The sequence below is a fragment of the Erythranthe guttata genome, chromosome 2 (genome assembly GCF_056151865.1).
Source record: "Erythranthe guttata isolate IM_541 chromosome 2, IM_541, whole genome shotgun sequence".
NCBI lineage: Eukaryota > Viridiplantae > Streptophyta > Magnoliopsida > Lamiales > Phrymaceae > Erythranthe > Erythranthe guttata.
Window position 1 is genome coordinate 9,126,807 of NC_142534.1, and position 8,199 is coordinate 9,135,005.

Sequence of the window (8,199 nt, forward strand, 5' to 3'; positions counted from 1 at the left end):
CCATGACTACTCAAGCGATCAAATATCCTACTACAATGCACAGACCTACCACTAGATTTCGGACTGCACGAACACTAGCCCTTGGGGCGGTCCTCGGTGGAACTCAGGACAGGTCACGATACAGCTGGTCCTCTAGTGAAGTCACGGTGATGTCTGGTTCTTAAGGATTAATGGTGTACAACTATATCATAGAAACCTCTACTCGATTATTGGGAACCACTTAGAGATGTCTAGATTGAGGTAGTTCAGTGAAAATCATAAACTTATGAGCACCCACTTATGTATGCCGATGTCACAACACCGTTGACTGATGAGACGCAGTACACATACACTAAGTGCTAGTCTCGAATGGGAAAGGTCGATATCCTCATTAGTGGCGTAACCCATTGACTAGGAACGATGTTTAACAGTTACTATTCTTAAATAAATAATCTCACGATTCTACTAGATCTATTTACAGTAATTAAGTAACTACAAGGACTATATTTATGCTTATGCAAGGGACACGGATATAGAATGCCAAAGGGGGGTTTTATCATAATTATGAAATAGATTATTTACGAGTAGCGTGAGAAAACACAACAATTAGTTGGCTCTTCGGTCACCTACTCTAACGACCATACACCCGAAGAAGCCATGTGGGAACGAGAAGAGGAAATGCGCGAACGTTACCCGGAATTGTTCAGGTCAGGTAACAAATTTTGGGGACAAAATTTCTTTATGGGGGGGAGATTGTAACACCCCACCTTTCCAAAACCCTAAAACCCGAACTTAAATTGTCCCAAACTCAAAAATTCCTTACGTGAGATTTTACGTGAATTTAATTATGTGAATTATTTATGTGCTATATTTAATTGGTAGATTTATTTGCTAGCAAATTTATGTGAAATATGTGAATTAATCTACTATATGCTATATTTGATTAATTAAATACACTAGCATATACATACAATATATATGTGTGTATAGGACTTTACTTGATAACATACATGCATACATACATAGATATATTTTGCATAGCTTGCTTTATTATATAATATTATATTATATATGTATATGTATATAGCCGTGTGAGTGTGTGTGTTAGTCAAAAAGGTGGTTAATTAAATAATCATAGTTTAATTCTACGCTCTTCTTCTTCCTTCTTCTTCCACCTCACCCAATTACTTGTCTCCCTCTCATCATTCCACCGAGACCTCACCACCACCTCCATTCTTCATCTTCTTCCACCTCATCTCTTGTTTTTCAAAGAAAATGAAAAATAATTTTAAAATTCCTCTATTTAACCATGGACTTGTAGTAGCCTAGAACACGATTCTCCAAAGAAAATATGCATCTCACTTGAAAATCCACTCCATCTCCTTCACCATCAAAATAGTTTGGCTAGAGCTTGGCACCAACCTTTGAAGCATTTTCCTTCGATTTTCCTTTCGGTTATTAAGGTAAGAAATTTCGAATTCTTGCTGCAATTAAAGGGTGTCAATAGTATTAAAAATGGTTTTCAAAATATCTTTAAAGGCTTGGAGAGATTTCGAGAAAATTAGGCATTTTTGGGGAAAAATGGAAAAGTTATGTTGATTGTTAATTTATTGTTCTTTCATGCATCATTTATGTTTAGATAAAAGTTTATTTGCCAAGAACTTAAAATAAATTTCAGATTTTTAAAAAATGTTGGAAAAAAAAAATGAATTTCTAAACTTTTATGGGGTTGCATGTATAGATCTAAAGATTTTTGGGTCCAATTCATAATTTTCAAGAAGTCAGTCCTAAATAGGTTTTCAAAACTTTTTTTCAGCATTTATTGAGTGAAATTCGAATTTTAAAAAGATTGTGCAAGAAAATTGATTTTTGACTTTCTAGTGGTCTTGCATGTGTATATCTAGAGATTTTGGGGTAAAATATGTAATTTTCGAAAATTATGCCTCAAGTAACTTTTAAAATTGTTTTCTGCATATATTAAAGTAAAATTTCAGATTGTTAAAGGTTTTCCATGAAAAATCGAATTTTGAACTTTTATAATTAGTGTGACAAAGGCATAATTTTGATTATATGGTACTTGATTGATATTTGTGGTGTTATGTGTGAATTTCATAATTAGTGTGACAAAGGCATAATTTTGAAAAAGATTGCATTTCATTATTTTGAAAATTGAAAGATTAATGGAATGCTTAGTGAATAAACGGGATACGGTGGGCCGGTATACAACTAAGATGAAATACGTGGTTTGATTCCACAATAGAACGGGCTCGAAACGCTTTATAGTTTATTGTTAGGCACAGAAGTTAATGCTTAGTGAATAAACAGGATACGGTGGGCCGATATCCAACTATGATGAAATAAGTGATAGAACGGGCTCGAAACGCTTTATAGTTTATTGCTAGGCACAGAAATTAATCTTTCACGGATCCGATAAACTAAAAATGATTTTTACACGATTTTCATAAAAAGGGCATTTTAGTCATTTTGCATAAGTAAGCGTTTATGTGTGAATGATGTGTTTTCGTGAACTATGTGATTTACCGTTTGTCTTGTGTTGTTTGGAACGTGAGTAAGGATAGCTATATAATATTATATCTTATATATAACGTATTTTCAAAGTTCGATATTTCATCGGATTTCTTACTGAGCTTTTTAGCTCATATAGATGCCTTTTAATTGCAGGTAATAGTGTTAGTAACCCTCCACCGGAATGGATCGAGTAGCGGATCGAGGTCTTGCCCGGGATTTTTGGAAGTTGTACAAGGACCTATGAACGATGCTAAAGTATTTTGGTTTTTGGTGATGTAATAGTAAACCTAAGTATTTCCCTTTTTGGATATTTCGAACTCGAATCCGGTATGGATCGTACTTGACTTTTATTACAAAATAGTCCTTTTAGTAAATTTTTACTTTCACGTCTCACTAGTGGTTTTCAAAATATTCACCAAAATACCTTTTCAAAACTCTGATTTCTTTTCGAACCAAAATCGTTAGTTGATAGTGTAGCACTAGAACGAAAATCATCCTAAGAAAGTTTTCGAAAATCACAAAAGGTTTTTAATGTCCTAATGAAGAGATTTTTAATAATTTCATTTTAGTCCCATTCCACAGTTTTAAAAATTACAAAGAGATCCTTTTGCTTCCGCTAGATAAATGAATATTCCGATAAACCGGTTCGATTTATCGCCCGATAAGAAGGGGGGTGCTACAGGGTGGTATCAGAGCATGGTTCATAGATACTCGTACGAACTTCACGGGTTTAAAGACTACTCAAGACGCGAAGCTCGGCCCATTCGGTAACTGTGTGAATTTTATTACTCTTATGTGATTTATTTGCTTTATTACTCTATGATTGAAATAAATTTCATTTTGATACATTTGAAATTGTATCCATTTCTTAAGCATTTTCTATTTATAAAACGAGAAGCAAACCCATTGTTCAATTTTTTTATTAATGAATGTAAAAATCCATTTTGCAAGAAGCACAGTTTCTACACCGATGAAACCAAAGATGCCACACATAAGAAATTCAATAAGAGCCAAAAATCCCTTCTCGCAATTTATGCATAAAACCAGTTTCAAGAGCACGCCTCGTGTTGAACGACACAGAAATCCGTCTCATCAAAAGCTTCTGTAATACCAAAACTTGGGTTGGGAACTAATTAATTATCAGGTAAACGTTCAAAGTTGAGCTTCGAATTAGGTTGACGAGCATTTGCTGAATTTTCTCCCAGCCAAGTTCTCAGACTCGTATAGCATGTGGTTTATTAATCCCCTCGCAGCACTTTCACGTAACAATGAGCAAACTCAAAAAGGAGAGTAAAAACAACATTTTCTAGACATCTTTTTCCCCAATTTTTATGCTTAAGGCAGTAATTCTTCACCAATAAGCAAATTATCAAGAGATTCTGAATTTTCCGTGGATCTGTCTCGTGCATGTGCTTTTTGAACTGCTCTCTAACCAAACTAGTAAGAAGTTCAGTATTGTATTTATGTGTTCAAGTAGTAAATCAAAGGAGCTACATTACTATATATTCTTTATAAGTTGAAGCACTCTCGAAGAACTAAATCGCTTTACTATGAAAACAAGAAAAGGAATATAACAAATTTCAGAAGCAATATGACATTTTAATTTTGTTCATTCAATATTTACCAATGGAAAATTAGAGATGATTATCCTGCCACTTCATTCAACTATCGCAGGAATAAATTTTGTCATCACATCCATCATATGAAGCATGAACAAATAGTAGTAGAATAACAGAGCTACAAAAACGACAACTTGTATGTGGGGATGCATCTAATAATGTACTCCCCCTAGCGGACAAGCAAATTACTGTTCCTGATTAACTAATAATTGTAGCCTATGAATATCAGAAACAGCTATGCATTGCACCAAAACCAATTCAAGCTCTTGTCTCAAGAATCTTCCACAAAACATAAGAATTAGATGATACAAATTTCAATTCATAAATCTAGTCACATTCTACAAGTCCTCCACCTCCATCTCCACCACCACCATCTACAAGTCCCCCTCCACCTCCACCACCTTCTTCCTCTCCACCTCCACCACCACCATCTCCAAGTCCTCCTCCACCTTCTTCCCCTCCACCACCATATCCAAGTCCACCTCCTCCACCACCACCAGAATCTCCAAGTCCACCCCCACCTCCACCACCAGAATATATATTGTACTTTTATTGTATAATAAAATAATTATATCCAGCAATAAAACCATTCTCTAGTAATAAGAGTTTCATGATCTTCCATGATCGATCCTCGCGTTTGGCGACGACGTTCTTGAAGAATCATAACAGCATATTCCAAATAAAGTTATGCTTGTGTTTCATGTATTTGCAATTCTATATTGAATAAAATAAATTGTACGTTTTATTTCATGGGAATTACTGGTCTTGATATTATCCAATGCTAGTAGTTTAATATGAGTAAACTGCAAAAAGTACCCTTATGTTATCTTGAAATAGTGAAAAAACCCCTATGATAAATAAAGTAGCAAAAAGCTTGTGAATTTTTTTAAGGGTAAATTACATCCACACCTCTGAGGTATGCTTAAATAACTTTAAGGTCCCTGTGGTATCGATAATTACACTCACCCCCTTGAAACGTAGTTATAAACTCTAATGGGATAATGCATTGGATACGTTATTTGTTGGGTTTCGGGCACGCATACGCAGCGGAAAACAAAAATTTAATGTGATTTAAACGACTTTAAAGCACACAAGTACATGCCCGACAAATTAAAATCAATTAATTGCGTACCTTTGCGCTTCCAGCGAAATTAAAAACAACACACATGCTAAATAATTTAACCGAATTTAAATCAATTAACATGCTCGCGTTTAAACCAATTTGTTAGAGTAGGTGACCGGCAAGCCAACTTGTGGCTGTGGTCTTTCTCTTTTCTTTGTAATAAAACAATCGTTTTTCGTTCGTAATAATAAAATATCTTATTTGGCATTCTATATCTGTTATCCCATGCAAGCAGCATAGATATAGTCCTAACGAGTTACTCTATTACTGTGAGTTGATCTAGTAGAATCGTGAGATAACTCAGCAATGTAATGTAACTGTTAAACCTTGTTCCTAGTCGATGGGTTACGCCAATAATGAGGATACCGGCCTTTCCCTTTTGAGACTAGCACTTAGAGTATGTGTACTGCGTCTCATCAGTCCTCGGTGTTGTGACATCGGCATACTTGAGTGGGTGCTCATACTGGATGAGTTCACTGAACTCCCTCGCCCTAGAAATCTATAAGTGGTTCTCATTCATCGAGTAATAGGTTTCTAAGATATAGTTGTACACCATTAGTCCTTAAGACCCAGACATCACCGTGACTTCACTAGAGGACCGATTGTATCGTGACCTGTCCCTGAGTCCCACCGCGGACCGCTCCAAGGGCCAACGTTCGTGCAATCCGAAATCTAGTGTGAAGTATGTGCATTGTAGTAGGGGATTCGAGCGCTTGAGTAGTCATGGATGTCCTGTGTGTTCTGACGGTTTATAATCCATGGAATCTCTGGCCAGAGTTGATAGTGGGGTGATTAGGGAAATGTGTTTCCCTAAGTCGCACACGAACGGATTTATAATACCTAGAACGTTCGCACGGTTATTGAACTTTATAAGAGGTCTCGGTGAACCAATGCCTCTAGTTCAATCGGGACATGTGCTACGAAGGGATCGTACTGTACGCTAACTATATCATAAGGTTCTTGCAGGCACTTCATTTGTATCTAGGGAATCATGATGCGTAGTTGCTAGACGCCAATCTTGATTCGATGGGCACCGATTTGATCGGGATTAGGTAAAATGAGTTTTACTCTAATCAGGACTCTTGGGAGGAGTTCGTATAAGAACAATGTGTTGTTCGAATCACAAAGAGTTGTGAGCCCACGGCTAGCATACACCTGAACCATTGAGGGTCACACTTCTCGTGTAACATGGATCCTTGATAACAATGAGCATAGATTAATATGTTAATCTTTGCAAAGTTGGAGGTCAATATGATTGAGTCCAAGATTCGTGATTGTGGATTACGAGTCGGAATAAACGTAGAGAAAGAGAAATGCGGAATTTAGTGAACTTTCTAAATTGGGAAGTTTCCCGATTTAGCAAGTCCACTGAATTGGAAGTTTCCAATTTTGGAAATTGGAAATTTCGAAGAGGCACTCGTATCGACGAGGACTTTGAGCTCGTCACAAATATAATTTTGTTATAATTTTGTGGACGATCGTTTATTAGAAACGAGGCCGTAAAGGGAATGGACTTAATGCATCAGTGGGTCAAGCCCAATGACTTAAGCCCGCTAGGGTTGAAAACCCTAGATATAAATAGACCTCAAAAGGAGTTTTGAGATCATATTTTTCAGCACAAAAACCTAGCCGCTCAGCCCCCCTCTCGGCCGCTGCATCTCCGCCGCGCCACCGCCGTCCGTCGCCGGAATCCGCCGGTTTTTCCCTCTCCTTTCTCTATCGTATTCCCTTGTTATCTAACCCCTTTGTATCTAGTGCTATAGTAGGGGGAGATCCGTTTATTCGAGGTGAAACCTAATTGGAGAGGAGCTGCTGCCCCGACGGAATCGCCGCATCGCCGCTGCACCGCCGCACGCGCCGCTGCACCGCCCACGCGCCGCCGCCGTCGTCACGCACGCGCCGCCGTCGCCACACCTTCGGTCCAGCTGCCGTTTGGTGGTGTTCCTGCAGCCCCTAGGAGTGGTATATAGCAGCTTGTACGTGACTCGTTCTAAGATTTCGATTCGTCGAAATCGCACGCTACAAGAGGTAAATGAATCGAAACTTTCGTAAACTTATTCGAGCATGTTTGTATGAATTATGATTTACGATTATGAGTAATATGTGATTACATGTTTCGATTTCATTTAATGATGAATAAGCATGTTTCGTGATTTTCGGTTTTATGTATTTTTCAATTAAATCGAAAAATTACCATATGTATGGCGGAAGCGTTAAGGTACGTTGACTATATGATTAGTTTTGCATGTAATCGAAACTAGTTCGATATAAAAATTTTTAAATTCCGCTGCGTATACATGCACGATCCCCAACAGTGGTATCAGAGCCACGGGTTAATCGTTTATTTGTCAACGTGTTTATCGTTTTCGAAAGCATGCTTCGATTTGTTGAATTGTTGAATTTTTGGTGTTATCAAATTGGGTGGTTTAATATTAATTAAATATTTTGAATATTTCAGAAAATATAAAATTTTTTAAAACTCGGTTTTTCTGCTGTTTCCCCAGCTGACCGAACCGGTCCGGTCGAACCGGTCCGACCGGTCCGGTCAGCACAAACAAACAAAAAAAAAAAAAAAAAAAATTATTTGATTTTCTGATAATTAATATTAAAATTAATTGATTTTTAATTTTTGAAATTATTTATCAATTAAACCCAATTAGATAATTGATCCATTAATTTAATTTGAATTCAAAGAATAGTGTTGGATTAATTATTTAATTTAATCGTTAAATTAGTTTAATTAATGGAACACAAATTGGATGGCAAATAATTAATGGACTTCATTCTTATTTGAATGATTTATGAATGAAGGGAGTCCGTTAATTATTTTTGCAATTAATCGTATTAATTAATTAATTCATGAGATGAATAATTGTGATTAAGTACGATGATGATCGTATGTCTCTCTTAGGATCAATATGCGTTTCCACATACCTTGAGAACATAGTT

General features: G+C 36.7%; 1 long non-coding RNA gene across 1 annotated transcript; it reads left to right on the top strand.

The window, feature by feature from the left end:
- Positions 1 to 1,181: 1,181 nt before the first annotated feature.
- On the top strand, positions 1,182 to 2,884 carry LOC148772271 (uncharacterized). The gene is made up of 2 exons (XR_016030075.1): positions 1,182 to 1,442; positions 2,662 to 2,884. It is a non-coding gene; the product is annotated as an uncharacterized LOC148772271 (long non-coding RNA).
- Positions 2,885 to 8,199: the final 5,315 nt, after the last annotated feature.